Genomic DNA, 21388 nt, shown 5'->3' on the forward strand with positions numbered 1-21388 from the left:
TCATCGATCGTCATTTCAATAGCCATCGCCTGACGCCATTTTTATTCGATCATACGATTCATTTTAGACCAACAAGTTTCCAGATAACAAGTTGTAAGATTCATCACATACCTCACCTAATGCAGTTTGTTGTTTTCTTTTTTTTCCTACAAGCCTGTCATTTTTGACAATATGACACAACACCATTATGTTTTTTTTTCAACATGGGACATAGTTTTGGCTATGACTTCATAAACACAGCGCCATTTTTTCAAGCTTTTCAGCGTTATAAGTCATAATATGTTTTTTTTCGAAAACATTACAAGTTTATCAGCCACATTCTTTTCCTTCCTTGGCTAATTTCCCATACCACATAATAACGCCATGCCAGTTTTAGTTTACGACCATTCAAAATGTACAAAAGTTTTAATGTTTACAAAACATATCGTAACAATTCGTCACAAGACACTCAATTTAAGCACATAAATATCTAATGAATGACAATGATTTCTTTATAACACCTGCCATTAAATCAAATTCAAAAATAGGTTGTAATTTTCTTAATAGCAACATTCAACAGCCACATTACCTATTATCAATAAATTATAAATAATGTTCCCAAACAATCGAATAATACATTTTCTTTGTTAATCGGTTTAGAATTCTTAAAATACACAGGGCAAAAATAATCCCAACAATTTCAATAATCAAAATCAAAAGTTTCGTTTAACATTTCTTAATCAGCTGATCACTATAAAAGTTCGCAGAAACCCGGGCTATAATATTACATTACTCCTGAGTAAAATAACGAAAATAATCCATATTTTTGACTCCGCCCCGAAAGGTTCACGATTTGTCCTCCAGTTTGGCAGCACATTTTGTCTAGTCTGTTGATCAACTTTAAGAACATATTAAACACAGGGTTAAAACTCATACGGGTACTTCACCTCAGAACGACAAATGACATTTCCTGTTTCACATCCGTTTGTATCAATGGAAGTTAATGTTACCAGGGCTGTTCCTAAAACACCGTAAGACTTCAAAATGCCGGTTGGACTTAAAGTGACCACGTCATCGGCAGAACTATACACCGATTCGTCAGCCAGGAGCTCGGTCGATGGTACCTGATGTCCAGGCAAACTACAAGAAAAGCGATACTCTTTATTCTAACATTAGACAAAAAACACTATACTCTGTTTTATAACTCAAGGAAGATCTGTACCATCCATATATATATCCAAGACAAGGTTCTAAATCATTTTTTAAGTTAACTACGGATGAATTCAGTTTGAGTTTTTTGCTTTTCACCCAGTCATTATTGGTTTTATGTTAAACAAATTACCAGCAATAGTGTTTTAATCATCGATTGGCAGTATGGAACGACGCGCGGACGCAGATGCGTATGAAACTCGACTTCATGATTTTTGAAAACTTGTCAAACTCCCTCCAAATTAGAGGTTCATTATTTTGTTGTCAAATTATGTGAACAACTTAATTTAATGTTAAATATTAAAAAATGATAAATATTTATGATATTGCTTTTGCATTTTGGTTTGTATTATTAGATACGTAAGGTGCCCTTCCCCTAGGAGATGCAAGACTTCCCCTAGGAGATGCAAGACCTTGTCGTTGGTGGGGAAGCTCCTGGTCAGGTGCTGGGGGGAATCCCCTCTAGCACTTGGCTTGGTCTAAGAACAGGCATCTCACTCATTGTCTTGTTTGGCTGTAGTGTCGTGGCCTGGGAATTGCACCAAGACAATACATATAACGATACCGGCGGGGCTACGGACAGCCTCAACCTTGGGGCAGCAGGGGGGGCACCCCATTTTATTTACCCCTTACTTCTTCATGCGGGGCTCTGTAAAAATGGACCGACTGTCCCTAGAGACTCATAGGGGACAACAAAACAAACTATGAGCATCTGGTCAATAAATAGTAATAAAAAACATCACCGGTGAAACTGTGGGCAAACCCCTAGCAACACTGGCACACCAGTCAACAATGAAAGTTCCCAAGGGGCCAAACCCAAAGCGAACTACAGGAGAGGCAGCAGACACTTGCGCGAGACCATCCTCCGCAAGTGACACACAAGCTACCACCTCCTCCAAAGGTTGGGAGCCTACCTCCTACCTCTAAACCCAACAGGCGACACAAGCTTCCGTTTCGTCTACCCGGCTGGGTCGTAGCTCCTCGACACTGTGAGGGACACGGGTCCCCGTAGGAAGTCCTGGGACTGTATGATGAGTTATATCTCGTTATAACTTAAGAACAGGGGACACAATAGATCTCTCAGGTCGCAGAGATTACACCCCTCTCCACTTATTCTACATTCTAATTCTACGTAAGTGCCCGTGGCGTAACAGAGGTACAGGCTCTCTACCAATCTCAAGGTGGTGGTTTCGAATCCCACACCCGCATTTCATCCAGGCCCGCACTATTTTTATAAACATACAACAATCAGTTTGGGTCACCTCAGGTTCGACCAGCCCTTAACATGAGTACTGTATGGGATTCACCAATCCCTAGTAACAACATGGGCGTTGAAGCGTGGTGCTAGCCGCATTACCTTACTTGTATTTCGAACGGCTCTAGTATGGGACGCTGTACCTTGCTACTCCCAAGGCGTCACACGCTATATCATCACGGGAAGCTATTCATTATTATTAATATTATTAAAGCATACGTGTGTTTTTGTGTCCTTTGAAGTCAAGTAGAGGAAAAAACGAGGAGAAAGTACAGTGTAGTTAAGTTAATTTGAAACAACAGCCCCAAGAACCAGCAGCAGTTGTAATTAGCCACAATCAACAGTTTGTATACCCATCTTGTGTAGGTTTGGTGCATTTCCAGTTGATTTCAAAAAAATACCGCACTGTGGCGCTGTCATACGCCATCACAATCAGCAAATTTTCGCTTAATGTATTTCGAACGCCCGTTTCGGGTTACAAGTCCATGTTGCATCGCATTAAATACAATAAATACAATAAATGCCCTTTATTGTCATCAAACATTTTCATTTGCAGACCAACAGTAAACTCAACAACAAGTCAGAACAAAAACACGGTTCACACACCAAACAATCAAAAGAATAATACAACAACATTATATCAACATAATATTGTCAGTCTTTATTGTTAAAATAAACCATTTACATACAATGTTACAATGTCAAAGAAACCACAACACAATTAAATAATATTCAAAGAAATATTTAGCCCAGTTTATCAGCAAACATATCATGACGCTCCTCAATTAGTATCATAGCAATAAGCAAACATTAGACCAGTATTTACAAAATCAAATTTCGATTTTCAATTTCACATCATATTAGATTCCCATTTACGGCGTAGAAAGCTTTGTCTAGTAAATAAGATTTCATTGCTTTGCGAAATGAAGAACATGATGTTATGGATTTGATTTCAGGTGATTGTGCATTTTTTTTGAAGTTGTATAATATTGAACTTTCAACTAACTCTGAGCGTGGGGTAGGTAGATACAGATCTTGCTCCGCGTTCCTGAGTGGTTAAGTGTGAGATGGCCTTTCTTGAGAAGCTGATACATACTTACGGTTTAGGCAAACGGATTCAAAAAAAAAAAAAAAAAAAAAAAAAAAAAAAAAAAATATTTTTCAATTTTTTAAAAACAGTTCCCAATGGCAAATAGTTCTGCTGTTTAGTCCCCAGTGAATATCGAACAACTATCTTCTGGAGCTTCAAAATGCGGCCAACATTGGTCGCAGAGCAAGTACCCCAGAATGTAAGGGCATAACTGAGGTGCGACTCAAAAAGTGCATAAATAACACCAGTTCTAGCCACCTACAAGTTAAGCTCCTTAAAAAAAGATCTTAATGCAAAACAAGACAAAGAACACTCAATTTTTCCGACAAAGCTTCGATATGTATGTCCCATTTCAGAGAATTGTCCACAACAAGCCTAAGAATTTTACAGATTTTTTTTATATATTTTTTTTGGTGTTGTTAAAGTCACAAAAGGCTGCAAACGCAGTTTTTTATCACGACACAAGCTTTTAGTTTCAGATGTGAGCACTCAAGGCAGGTTCGAATCGCACCAAGATGATTTAATGGTGATTAAGGCATTTGATATAATCCTATGAGTGCCGTGATGTCCTTGTTGCTCCAAGTGAAGCCAGTGTCGTCCCGCAAAAACAGACATAATTTTGCCACTGATGTTTAAGTTACCACATGTCGTTGATAAAAAGCAAAAAAAGTAAAGGGCCTAGTACTGAGCCTTTTGGTACCCCACATTCTATTGGCTTGCTAGAAGACACACTTGGTATCCACCCTCACAAGTTCACTTCTGTTGCAGATACGACTTAAACCAATCGAGAGATGATCCCCTGAAACCCATAAGTGCTGCATTTTATTAATTAGGATCTTAAGATTTACATACTCGAACGTCTTGGAAAAATCACAGAAAATGGTTGCTGTAGAATGATGGTTGTTTTAGGCTGGAGTAAACTTTATTAAGGAGGGAAAACATAGCGTCATTTGTGGACTTGTTGCTTAGAAATCCAAATTGATATTCAGTATTTTGTACTTAAACAGAAAAGATACCAGCCTTCTTTTAACCAACCTTTCTATGATCTTAGATAGCGTTGGAAGGAGTGCAATTGGGCGATCATTAAAATAATATTGTGGCTTTGTTATCATAATATTGAAGTATTTTAGTTTTTTGCTAGTGTAGTTATTGAAACTGTAAAATACTGAGGTACGAAGTTTGTGTGATGTAACGCTGTTTCGGGTAGTAAAAAATAAGTGAAAAAGAATCCGAACTAGGCGTGGTGTTGTGTTGTGACAATTTCAAATGATAATAAAATTGCCGAAACAATGTTAACGCGTAAAGAAGAGCGTTTTTAGGCGTTTCCGAAACGTTAAGCATTTTTTTCTTTGTTAGGCAAATTTGTATAACTGTAAACATAACTTCTGACAAGCAGTGTCCGTTTAGGTTTAATGCAGAAGTATTTACAAAAAATAACTATTTTATTTTGTAGATTTTCTTGCAGTGCAGTGGCGAAATACCCATAAAGGATTTTTTGGAGAGATGAATATAATAGTTACTATACCTGTACTGAATATCTGTCACAGTATCCATGTTGGTCATCAATGCGACTTCGGAGAAGGGCGACATCAAAAGCGGCGTCCCGTGGACGTTCTTGGGATTGGTCAGGACGAACGGATCTATGATTTCGATATCGATGAAAGCGGAGAAGGTCACCGTTTGCATGTTAGGCTTGCTCGCTACTATTCCCGGTGTTGTCACGTTAACGAAAACTCTGGTCGATCCGGCTTGTAGACCGGTCAGTTTCAGGACGACCCTGTCCATTCTACCAATATTTATACCTAAGAAAGTGTTTGAATTTTTTGATACATCGATCCTTAGCTTCGAATAAAAATATTAAGGAAGGAGCATATCAAAAATCTTAGATCGACCGCAACGGGCTCCTAAAATGGCCGACTTAAATTCCGGTTTATCAGTGCCGTTCTAATTTTATTCAAAATGTGTAAAAATATGATGTAGAGTCGACTCAATAATTTGTTGTTTTATTTTACGTTGTGAATAAATGTTGGTAGTTAATAAAATTGTTATAAAAATAAATAATTCTAATAAAAATAGATAAGTTGTAATAACTATTTATTGACATAAACATCCCATAAGCTACAGAAGCAGGTAAGTTAAATTAACGTATCTAAATTCATTGACATCTAATCTTTGATAAGTAATAAATAAAAGCTAAAATGCAAGAAAAATATATAATTTAGTTAATTTAAGTGAATTTCATAAATGATTGGTTTACTACACGTATGTATATTATATGGTCACTTACTAGCGAAAAGTTGTTTCATTAGTTCACTCAATTTTTGCCGAGATCTACCGCACGCTACACAACCAACTATTTTAGAGTCTTTTTCGATAAATCGCGATAGTGTCACTGTTAATTTAAGTTCTGCCACAATTTCCTTCTAGATTTACTACCTTTAAACAACTATCAGTAGTAGAATAAATAATAAATAACATAAAATAAGCTCAGTAAAGACTAACAAATCCACAAAATTTCAAATCAAACTCAAATGTGTCAAATGAATCGTCAAACAGAACTGTCAAGGATCCCCACTCTAGGGCCCTTTGTCCGTATACCGTGCGTGAATATATACTCCTTCCTTAATATTTTTATTCAAAGATCCGTAGTAACACAATGACAATTAATAAAAAAAAATTGCTACTGTTATAATAATTCAATGAAATTAATACTCTTTTGCCGCAAACAAAATATCTCCATCATTTTATAATGTAAAATAATCTCTATAACACAATCTATTGGTGTTAAACCACATTTTTAAATATATTCTTACCTAGTGGATAAAATGCTCCCGTTAAATCAGCCAGCAACTTGTCATCGACTATCCATCGGAACAGCAAAGGCGGATCCACCACAGTACCCATCACCACTGGAGTTATGTCCGGTACACCGAAACACCAAAATGGAACAGAGCCTCCTACTTTAAACCGAGTTAAAGGAGCCATTATCTTCACTCCTTGTAACGCAACGACATTCACTTCCACAGAGTCCTATTCAAATCAAATCGATTATTTACTAATGAATATCGTCTAATGAGGGAATAAATCCACAACATTTTACAAATAGGGGGCGACATGTTTCGAGAGATCCAGGCGGAGGCAAGAATGGGACTCTATCGACAACACAACGTGCTGTCTCTGGGGAATAGGGCAGAAACTGGACACTTAAGGATGGGGGATTCTAAGGGGGACCTCTATTCCGAATGAGATCAGACCAAATGAACCCTCTTTATCACTACCACAAACCATTCGAGTTGAATAAAATGGATCGAGGAATGTGGACAGATACAACATTCCCTCAGGGCGGACTAGCCTGGTATACAGACGGGTCAAAGACCGCTGCTCTTGAAATTCAAGACCAGAAATTTTCAAAGTCTTGTCTTGCAAATTATGTTCTATTTTGGTTACCCGTTTGTTACTTTTATTTTTTATGGTATTTATTTAATTTTTTTATTATGGAAGATTGGTTGGAAAAGTTTGGACACAGGGTGTACGGAAAGGCCATGCTAGAGTATACTATTTTCGCTATTTGATACTACTTTTTTTTATACTATATATGATACTACTAATATTTTTGTTCCTGGAGCAATTTCGTGCATGAAAAGTAGTAGCATATAGCGCAAATAGCGTGCTCTACGAACCCACCATTAGTTTAAACTACCGTTAGTTTTTTTTAATCATCGTCATAATCACAACGCAATTTAATGTGCGTTTATAGAACATTTTCATAATCATAATTTTTATATCAGTGAAGTTGGGTAACATAATTAAAGGCTAAGTTCATGGTAGATGTCAACAGGTTTATAAGAAGTGGATAGTTTAACTTTTATGATTATGACTATGATTGTGATAATTTTTTTTTGAAAAAAAGATCTGGAATTTTTTTTAGTTTTTAGTTAAAACACATAATTTCTTGATAATATGGTAACTGAGGTTCAGAATCGGAAATTCCCGGTTCTTTTGAGATATCAAAGAACCGGGACTCGAAATTATTAATTCCCGGTTCTTTCGGTACCTTCGGGTCTGTTTTCAAGTAAATTTTTACTCGATGATCATTTTTTTTAATTTTAGTTTATTGTGAACTCATATTTTCCTAAATACATCTCTGTGAAACTATGGCGAGTGCCACGACTATACTTTGCCTAGTTATAGACCAAGACTATATAGCTACGTCAGTGGTCACGGGACGCGAGAACAAGGTCATATCAAGTGGCAGAAAAAGAACAAAGGATTTGACAAGGAGTAAAGCTACTAGTTTCCTTATACTATGTCACAGCCACCTAGATTTCATCAAATAATAAGGATCTCCTGACACTAAATCATAAAAAATAAAATAACCAGGGAAATCTTTGTGAGAGGTAACCTAAATATTATTTTGAAGACACATACATTCTCCATTGAATATCGGAATAATATACTGGGTGTTCCGTTTGAAATAAAAGTAGTTCGTTTTTAGAAAATGTTAAGATTTAACATTTATATTTGGAAAGCGTACTTCTTCATACCAGACAATTCTATTGTCTGATTCCCTTACTTCTCGACTTGACTAAAAGATGGCGCCTGAAAAAGTCTTTTAATTTCTGGCGGATACGTTGCGGTTGTGCAGGCAACCAGTAATACATTTTTAATTTCTGGCGGATGCGCCATTTTTCTTGACATTATATCTCTCTTCCATTACAAAAAACACTTTGATGTGTAACTTTTTCAAGGGACACCCCGTAGAGCTCTATATAATTTTAAGAACTGCTCTAAATTAACCTACATATGCTCACCAATTTCAATATATTTGGTCTCCTTAAAAACTCCGCGCCGTATGAGAGGCGCCACCCTGTATATATTAGTTTTCAAAAACTTCCAGTTAAGAAAAACGTGATTTTATAATTTGGAAAATAAAAAAACACAATATACAATTTTCGGAATGTAAATTTTAAGGTAAAACTTCTGTGCAAAAAAAAATATGAGTTAAAGCACCAAACAATCTAAAAAACGGTGTCAATAGGGGTTGTAATAGATGTATCATCGATCGTCATATCCAAGCCAACTGGACGCCGTTTTTTTTTTTCGATCATATGATATAATGAGCACTATACTGACCTGTGACAATGTAACGAACTTCTCCAGGCGCCCAAGGATCCTTAGGATTTTCTTCTGCCTTTTGAATGTTGGCAATTCTGTCTTCAAACTCTGGTCTCAAATCCACCATGTTCATATCAGGAACATCCATCAAATTGTCATTTTCGTCATAAATCCTAACATTACAAGGAATACATTTCCCGATTTCCACTTTATCCGCCATTTCCACCCTGATAATACCCACAGAAACCACGTTCACCGTCAAAGTCGCCGGCTTGGACAAGAGACACAAATCCAAAAGCTGCACTATAACCTCCCCAGACTTATATGGCGTTATCTCCAACTCCTTTGTACTTTCTAAGTACTTTACGTCGATTACATCGTCGGCGCTTAGGGCTATTTCAAAAAATCCCGATCCCTGAATCACAGCGACCCTTTTTTTGTTACCAGGATGATTGAAAAGGGATAGAAAACTTTCGGCAAGCCCTGTATCTTCAACCAAGTACAAAGCTAAGGAAGCCTTAATAGGTTGGAGCTCAGCATCTTTATCTTCTGGTCCCATAAATTCTGGCCATTCTGCTTTAATTTTGTTTTTCCATAAGATTCCTTTGTTATATCCGATAACTGTGACATTTAATATGACAGGTCCAATGTCAATATGGGGCATAAGTGACTGATAACTTCTGTCAGCAATTGGGACAGTTCCTAAAGTTACATTCTTAGGAAAAACTCCGTCTTTACTCAGCAAAATTCCAGCTTCAAAGGGACTTAGTTTCCAATCCAAATGCAGACTGGAGAAATTTAAGAACTTATTTCCACAATCATCATAAAGTATTACGTCAATATCAATAAGTTTTGTACTCTGGACGACTACATTGCCAGAACTCAAGTCCATAGGACAGTTGGAAGTGTCAGTGATTTGTAGTTCGGGCTGTAATAAAATCTTTCTGGGTTTCCCACAAACAACTTTAGTAGTGCAAGAGCTCGTCTGACCTTGACAGTTTGTTGAGGTAGGATTATTAGAAATCATCAGTTTGATGCTGGTCTCTCCAAGTTTTTTACACAGTACTTCAACAACAGTGAAGTCTTCACCTTGAATTGAATGAAGTTGGGTGACGTCAGTGCCTTGAGCAATAGTTTCATCCTCACTAACAATTGTCTTTTGATTTTCACTGGCTCTACCTAAAATAGGTCTTGGTCCACCAGTGAAGACTAGGTTAATAGAGGAACCAACAGCCAAAACTACATCTTTTTTTGGTTGGAGAAGTTGGAGAGGTCGGAAAGCACTGACAGTTACAGCATCTTCCAAGGCTTTACCATCCTGGTAATATGTTACAGTGACTTTACTAGTACCCACGTTCAAACCAACCATGGCAATGTTGCCACAAGAAACACCGATTGGAGGCAAAATATCAGTTTTGTTCTGTTTGAATTTAACATCAGACTGTTTCACTTGGAATGGTAATTCTTGACATCTTGTAAAAGGTACTAAGGTAACAGTTCCATCAGGTCTAGTTTCTTCAGCATATAAGGCAATATGGAGGTAAACAGGGGAACCAACTTCAGCTTCCATAACAAATTCTACAATTTCTAACCTTGTCGGTTAAGGAAGAATGATGAATTTAGCTGATTGGCGGTTGTGGTGGTTACGCATCATCACTGCAGACACCTCAAAAAATCCATTTGAGTGAGTTCTAACATGACCTGACTGACTGACTATACCAATAGCATTGTCACTGCTGGACCATAAAAATCTTCCATCAGCCTCCTTTTGCTACCAAATCAATGTCATATTTCGGGTCTGGTCACTGGATCCCATGGTAAGATTATTTCTGAAGGCTCAATGGTAATTTGTGGTATATATCATTATCTGCCTTTAGCACTAATAGGTTTATTCAACTTCTAGTTTGTCCATCAGCACTGGTTTCTAAAGATGCCTGGACAGTGGCAATACCTGATTTAACACCATAACCAGTAAAGCCAGCTACCATTTTTGGTTTTGATGTTGCATAGAACTCTGGTGTAACTTCTCCAAATACATTTGTGCATTTTCACCTAAGTATAATCTATGATCAGTCGCGTCATAAAGCTCAGCAACACATGTGTCATGGTGCTGGGCAACTAAAATGCCCAGTTTTTTATGAGGCAGGCAATGTTCAAAATAACATATTCGGGCTGAACTACGTGTATAGTTGCTGCAGGTAACTTTAGCATTGGGTCGTTCTTGCCAATGTTTCGATCTTGCAAAACTATCCTTGTTTTACCTTCTTTTAAGGCAGTTACACTTCCACTTTTTTTAGTTGAAGACACAATAGTGGAATCCTCAGGTTCTATATAATATTGAGCATCTGGTAATACAATTTCGTCCATTCTACCATTATTTATCTGAAAAATTAATTTTAATAGTACTTTTCTTCATTTTGATCTAAATTAAAACAACCACACATTATAAGATAAGAATAATTAGTTCATAATAGAGATTACTTATTTTTTTACTTATAAAATAAAAAAAAACTATATAACTTACATGAAATATCTTAAATGGCACTACATCACCTATCATCACATACACTTCAGCTGGGCTTAATAACAAATTTGCTACAATCATAAGCTGTACCTCACTAACTTCAACGTGTTTATATTCGGGATAGGGTAGCTTTACTGTTATCTAAAAACCAAGAATGCTAATATCTTGTTAATTAAAATAACTAAGTAAAGATTACCTTAGCAGAACCACTTTTATGCCTTCTTAATAAAATTGGGTATCCTTTTTTTTTTCATTCTCTAGTGCCTCTATAGCTGAAGGTGTTTCATATGGTGAGTCTCTATAAGCTATGTATCTTATCACAGTGTCTTTGTTTGGTCCTAGAGGAATAATATTCCAGTCAAATTCCACTCCTTCCAGCGAGGAAAATTCATTTCCTGATCATCAAAAGCCTTGACTTCAAAATCTTCTGGTGCTTCCTCCATAAACAACTCCTTAGTTGTAGTTGTTATTGCTAACGAATAGATTACATCTACTATAACATCACAGCGTAAATTCTGCTTTGTTAGAACGTCTTCAGCTAACACTACAGCTATATTTCTAGCTGCTTCTTTAGTTACCGTACTAACAACAACTCTTGACGAACAATGCAATTCTTGTTTTCATCCTCCATTGCATAAGTTGTATAACATCTGCTCTTTGTCGTAGTCCTACATTAAAAATAATTAATTTTTAAACTTACGTACGTAATTTTATTCAACGAACCATTTGTAACAGCCTCCTTCAGTAGCTTCTAGCAGGAACTTTGACGAAAAAAGTCATTAAAAATGGGTAACAACACTCTGGGTACATTTAATTTCGACGAATTTACTACAGAAATTAAAACACACCAAAACGAGGGACAGCAGCCGCAATGTTCTTGCCATACGCTTTCACTTAAAATTAATGATTTTCACTAAATATTACAGCATGAGGATTAGATTCATTTTTCATAAATGTTTGGTTAGTTTTAAAAAATAAAACAAATTTGCAAGCCGTTGGCATTGGTCAGAGTGACATCGTAGAAAAATAAAAAATTACTATGATTTTAGAAGACAATTTTAAGGTGAGGAAACCACTTTTACGTTTGTTTTGTATTTAGATTTATTGTTATATGTTGTATGGTGTTTAGGAAAATATACTAGCATAAGTGTTTATTTTTTTTATATAATTTTATAGAATTATTATTTTCTTATATTGGCAGAATTTTCTATAGGTGTATTGTTGGTTGCGGTGCGACTACGCGCCAATAAGATTACAAATTTGAATATTTGAAGAGGCGTATTTGAAACAACTTCTGGCACTAGGTAACTAAAGTAAACAGTGCCATATTTTTGGTATTTGTTTCAAAAAAAAATTACGTAAAATAAGATCAAAATGAGAGAAATAGTGCACATTCAAGCCGGACAATGCGGAAACCAAATTGGCGCCAAAGTAAGTGAATGAATTCAGGGAAAACCCTCATATTTTTCGAGTATAATAAATTTACGATACGTTTTTTTTTTCAGTTTTGGGAAGTGATATCTGATGAGCACGGCATCGACCCCACGGGAACCTATCACGGAGACTCCGGACTTACAACTCGAAAGGATCAACGTCTATTACAATGAAGCCACTGGCGGAAAGTATGTTCCCCGAGCGGTGCTCGTCGACTTAGAACCCGGTACGATGGATTCCGGTTCGATCTGGTCCATTCGGACAAATCTTTCGACTGGACAATTTCATCTTTGGCCAGAGCGGGGCCGGCAACAACTGGGCCAAAGGACACTACACCGAAGGCGCCGAACTAGTGGATTCGGTCTTGGACGTGGTACGCAAAGAAGCCGAAGGATGCGATTGCATGCAGGGCTTCCAGCTGACCCACTCGCTAGGAGGAGGTACGGGGTCCGGATTGGGAACGCTGTTGATATCAAAGATCAGAGAAGAATACCCTGACAGAATAATGAATACTTTTTCGGTAGTTCCCTCTCCTAAAGTATCCGATACCGTGGTGGAACCGTACAACGCCACGTTGAGCGTGCATCAGCTGGTAGAAAACACGGATGAAACGTACTGCATTGATAATGAGGCCCTGTACGACATTTGCTTCAGGACTTTGAAACTGACTACTCCAACTTACGGCGACTTGAATCACTTGGTATCGGCCACGATGTCTGGCGTGACGACTTGCCTGAGATTTCCCGGCCAGCTGAATTCGGATTTGCGAAAACTCGCGGTAAATATGGTACCTTTCCCTCGTTTGCACTTCTTTATGCCCGGATTTTGCGCCACTTACCTCCAGAGGCAGCTCAACAGTACCGCGCTTTGACAGTTCCCGAGTTAGTACTCCAAATGTTTGACGCTAAGAATGATGGCAGCTTGTGATCCTCGCCACGGAAGGTACCTAACTGTAGCAGCGATCTTCAGAGGCAGGATGTCCATGAAAGAGGTTGACGAACAAATGTTGAACATTCAGAACAAGAACAGCAGCTATTTCTGTCGAATGGATTCCGAACAACGTCAAGACCGCGGTGTGTGACATACCACCCAGAGGTCTCAAGATGTCTTCGACTTTCATAGGAAACTCCACCTGCATCCAGGGCTGTTTAAGCGAATCTCTGAGCAATTCACCGCCATGTTTAGGAGAAAGCTTTCCTGCATTGGTACACTGGCGAGGGTATGGACGAGATGGAGTTTACGGAGGCGGAGTCAAACATGAACGACTTGGTTTCGGAGTACCAGCAGTACCAAGACGCCACGGCCGAAGAGGAGGGCGAGTTTGACGAGGAGGAGGAGGCTGACGAGGGTGAAAATTAACGTGTACTTTAAGCTTCGTTCGTATATTATAGTAAGGATGTCGACGTCGTTCTTTTAAATCGCACCGTATATTTTTTGTGATTGTAACGTACCACCTGTGCCCAGAGAACACTTTTTGGATTTATTAATAAATAATTATATTTAACAGTACTGAAAAAATTGTTGTATTTTTTCCAGTGATTGAATTTAGTGTGAGTAGTGTAGGACTGTCTTTACAAAGAGGAAAACTTTTTTATTATTGACATTTTGGAGAAAAAGCATTCTTCATAAAAAATTTTGCTTGTTCTAAAATCATTAATCCCGTTTATACTTTCCCAAATTTGCATACCATAGAATTTTAATTAACGTCATATTTTTTTTTGTTTTAAAATGTTAAAGAATCACAAAATTTATTTAGTTCAATACTATATGGTTCAATAGTAATATATATAATAGTTTAATAGTTATCGGAAAATCTGCGATACTTTAACAACAGCAAAAAAGATGACATTAATCAAAATTATTAATCATAGATAAAAGAAAATCTCATCAATCAAAGAATGAAATCGAAATTATATTACCATAGAAACGCGTTTTGATTTTTAGGACTTAACAATAATATTTTCATGTTTCTTGTTTTTTTAATTTTCTCTAAAATGGTTTGGACATTTGGAAAAGTATAAACGGGATTAATAATTTTAGAACAAGCCAAAATTTTTATGCAGATTGCATTTTTCTTAAAATGTCAAAAATAAAAAAGTTTCCTCTTCTAGAGACAACATCCCGGGGACATACTGTATATCTAGAATTCTTTTACACTTGGAAGTTGGAACCTTTGGTGTTACAACCATAAAATAATTAAATAGAAGGTTACAACAGCAAAACAAAGCTAGACACCACAATACACTATCTGTATATTTTTTTGACCTGCTGTTTCTTACAGAATTGGAATTTTTTAATTCAGATTTTTATAAAAACGATTATACCAGACTATGATTTATTATGAGTTGTTATTGTGAATTAAATTACTCATTTTAATATTAAATAAACCTTAATTTTTATACGCATATTTTTGTTTCTTTGATTTTTATAGACGTCTTGCATTTTTTTAGATAAATCATTATATATGGCTTATAAACCCTTACAGAGACAAGTATTTTATCTCTGGTACGTGTCGTATCAATACAAACACACCATATTTATTAAAATTTTTCTCAAGCTCTCTATTTTTTTATTGAAAAATTCAAATCTTTTTAAAATCCACAAGTTACACAATTTTTTGAAATAACGGACTGTGATTGGTCAGTTCAGAATTGTCATTTGGTTTCTTACACGGTTGTCAAAGTATCATCGAAGTCCTGAAATTAACTGAAATTAATATTTGCCTAGGTATAAAACGAATTAAACAGTTATAAAATCATGATAAATCTAATAAACATATAATAAAAATATTATTTCGGTAGAATAAGTAATATTTTTTCTTTTAGACACAACATTATTTACGCAGCATAAAATGATTAATTTGTTTTACATCTCTTCAATTTGACAACGTTGACAGTGCGCCATTATTCGTTGTTTTGTTAGCAGCATGTGCTTATATCGCTCTTACAATTTTCTGATTTTTTGATCGAAAAAGTGTTTTTTCTGTTCAGTATTTGAGTGTATTCTGTTCCTTAAGACCTGGTTGACTTCCTGAAGATGTAAGTATCCACCATTTTATCTGCTTTCTATATATTTTTTCACAATCAATTACATCATCATTAAAAGCTAATACGTTTTTCATATTTCCATAATTTTCTTTGGTCTAAATTGTATTTAAGCTATTACAAATAATTCCCTTGATATCTCTATTGTACATTAAATAATGGGTTGCTTGCTTTGAATAGTGCCCCAAATTTAGAGATATTTGATACCGATTTTTTTGGACCATTTTTTTTGGAGTCGAGATATCTGCATTGTTTTTATTCCTACAGACAAGCAAATAGTATTTTCTACGTTGTTTAGAACAAGTCAGTGTTGGGGGGTATACCTAAAGAGGCCCTCTATTCTCAATAATTATATAATACTTTTAGATTAAAAAAAACGTCTACACGTCACAAAATAATGTTTAATACCATACACTGCTGTCATATTTAAGTTAACAATTAATATTTTAATATAATATGGTTTAATTATTATATTTTTTAGCAGCAATATTAATAATACACCATAAACACACCATAAACAGATGAAGCCTCAAGATCACTCAAAAGAAGATAAGACATGGATCACTCCCTATATAATCCTGTGTTTGGTCATCATTCTGGTTTTCGGGATTGCTCTTCAAATATCTGATTAAAAGTATGTTTAATTTATTATTTAAAAATAATTTTAATAATTTATTACATATGTTTTTTAAAAACTAACCACATTTTAAGATATATTTAATATACATACAGGGTTATTCACCACATATGACACGGAGTATAGCTAAACGATTAGATTTTTACAAATTGTAAGTTTTGGCAAGTTTTGGGTTCGTTGAAGGACTATTAAAGCTACAATTTAAAAATATTTTTACAAGATACAGAGTGTTCCAAATAAATAAAAAATATCAAAGTTATATTTTTTTATAAGGAACACCCTGTGTATTATTACATTTTTAGTTTCTACAATTAAAATAAAGGTAAATTTGATTAAGGTTTATCACACTTAAACCTTACCGTTTTTGAAATATTTTCAATTTTGTGAAATTGCAGTAAAAATTTTAAGGCTTCATTTCTCCAAGGGAATAAAAGTTTTTAATTCTAAATATTTACTGAAGTTTATTTATTGATCAGTCATTGTGTTGCAATAATAAAAATAATACTACCCCATACAGAGTGTCTAAAAATTTATTTTAAATAATTTCCAGCTATAAACGGCAATAACTTGTTTAATTTAAATGGAACACCCTGTATATTTTAGGAGAATCAGATGCACAATTTAATTGTGAACAACCCTGTATATTAATATGAAAAAAATATATACACAATATACAGGGTTGTTCACCACATACGACAAGGAGTATTGTAGCTAAACGATGAGATTTTTACAAATTGTAAGTTTTGGGTTTGATGAAGGACTATTAGAGGTACAATTTAAAAATAATTTTACAAGATACAGAGTGTCCCAAATAAGCAAAAAATATCAAAGTTGTATTTTTTTAAATGGAACACCCTGTATATTATTACATTTTTAGTTTCTACGATTAAAACAAAGGTAAATTTGATTAAGGTTTATTACAGTTAAACCTTACCGTTTTTGAAATATTTTCAATTTTGTGAAATTGCAGCAAAAATTTTACGCTTCATTTCTCCAAGGGTATCAAAGTTTTATTACTAAATATTTACTGAAGTTTATTTATTGATCAGTTATTGTGTTGCAATAATAAAAAATAATACTACCCCATATAGAGTGTCTAAAATTTATTTTTAAATAATTTCTAGTTTTAAACTGCAATAACTTGTTTAATTTAAATAGAACACCCTGTATATTTTATGAGAATCAGATGCACAATTTAATTGTCTATCAAATTATATTATACCATTTTTTATCTCTTTTTTTAAGTTTCCGTAGAAAATGCATTTTCTTATAATTTAAACTTATTTATCAATATACCCATGTAATATTGACATTTCAGATTATTCTTAAAGATGTACCAAATTTTCAAAGAGTACAGATACTAATATTGTCGATGTAATTCGTTTATTTCATTAAGAAATAAAAAAAAAACTGTTTAAATATTTGTTAAAGAGGACCAATTAATATGATTCCAGTATTCAAACTACATTAACTGACTGTTTGCGTTGATTAATAATAATTGCCCCAAATACTAAAAAACTGAGTTTTGGGTATTAGACAGTGTGGTAAAAAGTGACACCTTAAAAATTATAATTCATTTTTTAATAAATGTTTATTTATAACAACAGAGACGTTCATTTTGATAACTTATTATTATATTGATTTCTGACTTAAATCCACATTTATTTAGAATAATTTATTAACGAACACAATTAAGTATGTAATTAATTATTATAGGTATGGGCGGAAATAATGGCGTTATATTTAATTAATGGTATACACTTTTATAAAGATTTAAATAGTTTTCTTTTTGCATACACATGGGCTAGTAATATTATCATTTTATTAAAATCGAAAATATTACTAGCCTGTACATTTTGTACATTTGTTGCTTTAAAAACAATCAAAAATGTCAATATTCCATGGGTATATTGATAAATGAGGTCTAAATTATAATAAAATGCATTTTCTACGAAAACTTGAAGGGATAGGCAAGAAATGGTAAAATACAATTTGATAGACAATTAAATTGTGCATCTGATTATCCTAAAATATACAGGGCGTTCTATTTAAATTAAAGAAGTTATTGGCGTTTAAAGCTAGAAATTATTTAAAATAAATTTTTAGACACTCTGTATAAGGTAGTATTATTTTTATTTTTGTAACAGAATAACTGATCAATAAATAAACTTCAGTAAATATTTAGTATTAAAAACTTTGATATCCTTGGAGAAATGAAGCCTTAAAATTTTTACTGCAATTTCCCAAAATTGAAAATATTTCAAAAACGGTAAGGTTTAAGTATAATAAACCTTAATCAGATTTACCTTTATTTTAATCGTAGAATCTAAAAATGTGATAATATACAGGGTGTTCCATTTAAAAAACTACAACTTTGATATTTTTTACTTATTTGGGACACTCTGTATCTTGTAAAATTATTTTTAAATTGTACCTCTAATTGTCCTTCATCGAACCCAAAACTTACAATTTGTAAAAATATAATCGTTTAGCTACAATACTCCGTGTCGTATGTGGTGAACAACCCTGTTGTATAATTAATGAAATTTAATATATTTTATATTTCTTTTTTTTACAGATTTTTATTTTTTAAGAAGAAACATAGATCACTCCCTTTATAATCCTGATGTTTTGGCCCTCATTCTGGTTTAAATATCTGATTAAAATAACTGTAAGTTTAATTTATTATTTAAAAATAAATAAATGTATTATTTTTTTTACTGACTAACTCTATTTATTATTAATATGAAACAAATAAAAAACAAACAAAAAATATATATCATAATAAATGAAATGTATACTATTGATTTCTTTTTTTTTACAGATTTTGTACAATAAATGGATAGATGGATACAGTTCCAGGGCAGTACATATCATATTCTATGTTGATCTTGATGAATATCATCAATGCATCGGGATTGACAAGAGTATATCTAAAATGTTATTTATTTGGGTTAAATTTAATTTAAGTGATTTATTATAATGATTATAAATTATAAGTTTATAATGATCATTATCAGTGGATTTCATGATTTTTAAATTTCATGGACCTCTGAGTTAAATTTTTATGGTTCCTTTATTATCAGAGACAAATTCAGACTAGGTACTTATTTTTAATTTGAGCCAATTTTAAAAGCCAAAAATTACTTTGGGCCACTTCTTATTCTTTTTGGGAGAATACCTCTTACCTTAAACTTCAATTCATATTCTATACTATATTCTATTGACTGCATTTCTATAGGTTTTATTTGTTTGGTAAAGTATACCCTCCACTGAGAGAGAGAATTTTGCTTCTTTTTGTTTATGGTTAACTATCAGTTTTCTGCAGTAGCTTGACTCCCATATTTTCTTTATGGAAATAATATCATTATTCATCGATTCTATAAAATATTTCATTAGTTTTATTTAAGTCTTCTTTTACCTGTATTATTTTTCTTAATGGTATTTAATACTTTTTTGCTTGTGGAATTCCTTGAATCGAATTTCAATTTTTATGGATTCATTTCCATGCCATTTTTTTCAGATCATATGCTATGAGTTTCTGTATTTTTCCTTGATTTTGTGTTTGTTCAAATATAATTTAAATACATTTAAAAATCTTAAAATAAGGTCTAATTTCTGATCAATTCCTGGCGCATTCGCCATTTATTAAAAAAATTGACATCCACAGGGTGTCACTTATGTCTTTCCATGCACTTTATTTCTAATTAACTTTCCTGAGTAACATCGACTCCCGAGCATCATAACTAGCCTCCCCTAAGAAGAGGAGACCCGGGTCACCCCCTAACCCTGATGTTCGGCCATCGATGACCTATGTAGCATGCATAGGTACCCAAGGGAGTCACCACCCTCTGGTTTACGAGCTAGGTGTTCTAACGCTAGAGGCTTCGGCCGGATACGACTTGGCACCCAAGCTCCGAGACTTCTTCGTGCACGTATTCCGTGACCCTCGAAGAGGCAGGGGGCGGGATATCGGACATACTGAAGATGATGAGGGGGGTCCGCCTGTAGGGGGTCCCGGTGGATGTCCGCTCGATGGGTGACGAGGGTGACCCGAGACGAGGCTGCTCAGCTGGGATGGGAACTGACTGGTGAGGCTTAATTGTCGGACAAGGGTTAAATCTGATGAAGGGAGGCGAACTTATATGCTCTGGAGGATTTTTCTTTATTTGTGTCGTATTTTGACTAGATATCTGTTAGAGGTGGTTAAGCATAACTTTTTGTCAATTGTCCTGTTCTTATTTACCACATACTTATTTTTTTAATGTCTTGTTTTTAATACTTTTTGCTTCATCTTGCTTTTGGCCTACCTCGCTTTATTTTCCCTGCCATGGTACTAGTACTATTATTGTCTTTCTATTTTTTGTCTCCTGTACTTCCTTATGGCAATGTCATCATTCATCAATTCTATAAGTGCTTCTATTGATTGTATTGCTATTTTTTCTTATATGTACACATTTGTATAATTTTTTTTTGCCATTCTACTTTGGCTTTTCTAACCTTTTCTATTCATTTACACATAATTGTTTATAATTTATCATGCCTCTATTTCTTTATTTGTCTCCCATATTATTGTATGTATTTCTCAATTATCATTCTTTTGTATTGTGTCATTCTGTGTTGAGACTTCTCTAAGGCATTTTATTTCTATTGTCTATAGAGTTGTAATTTTGAAGTCATTTTCATGTTTTTTTCCTGTTCTCCATATCATACATAGTAGCCCTTGTTCATTGTATTTTAAAATTGATTTTTTATTTATATTATTGTTAAGTTAAGACCTCCAAATCTTTGATTTTATTTCTACTGATGCCTACATATAGAATTATGTAGTTTTTGTATTCATTTCCCGAATGATTTTCTTTTCATTCCGTTTTAAATTGTTTTTGAATGGAAGCTTGTACTGCTTTGGAACAATCATTATTTAGCACAGCTATACTTCAACTCAACCACACTCTTCAAGATGCCATTGGGTTGATTAAATTCAACATTCATCAGCAAATTGAGATTGAAATTCATCATCGAAGAGGAGGCTAAATAGTTTTAGGTAAATTATATTAGGTATATAATACACCTTATATAAATCGAATGTTAATAAATGCCT

The 21388-nt window shown here is 34.3% G+C and overlaps 1 long non-coding RNA gene and 2 pseudogenes across 1 annotated transcript; 2 read left to right on the plus strand and 1 right to left on the minus strand.

Annotated features, from left to right (window-relative positions):
• Positions 1-12116, minus strand: part of LOC115878247 — a 23246-nt pseudogene extending 11130 nt beyond the window's left edge.
• A 362-nt stretch (positions 12117-12478) lies between these two features.
• LOC115878248 lies at positions 12479-14124 on the plus strand (annotated as a pseudogene).
• Positions 14125-15509: 1385 nt separating this feature from the next.
• LOC115878246 lies at positions 15510-20091 on the plus strand. The gene is made up of 4 exons (XR_004049482.1): positions 15510-15644; positions 16132-16284; positions 18866-18958; positions 19112-20091. It is a non-coding gene; the product is annotated as an uncharacterized LOC115878246 (long non-coding RNA).
• Positions 20092-21388: the final 1297 nt, after the last annotated feature.

Source organism: Sitophilus oryzae, unplaced genomic scaffold (genome assembly GCF_002938485.1).
Source record: "Sitophilus oryzae breed Bouriz unplaced genomic scaffold, Soryzae_2.0 scaffold_1503_pilon_pilon, whole genome shotgun sequence".
Lineage (NCBI taxonomy): Eukaryota > Metazoa > Arthropoda > Insecta > Coleoptera > Curculionidae > Sitophilus > Sitophilus oryzae.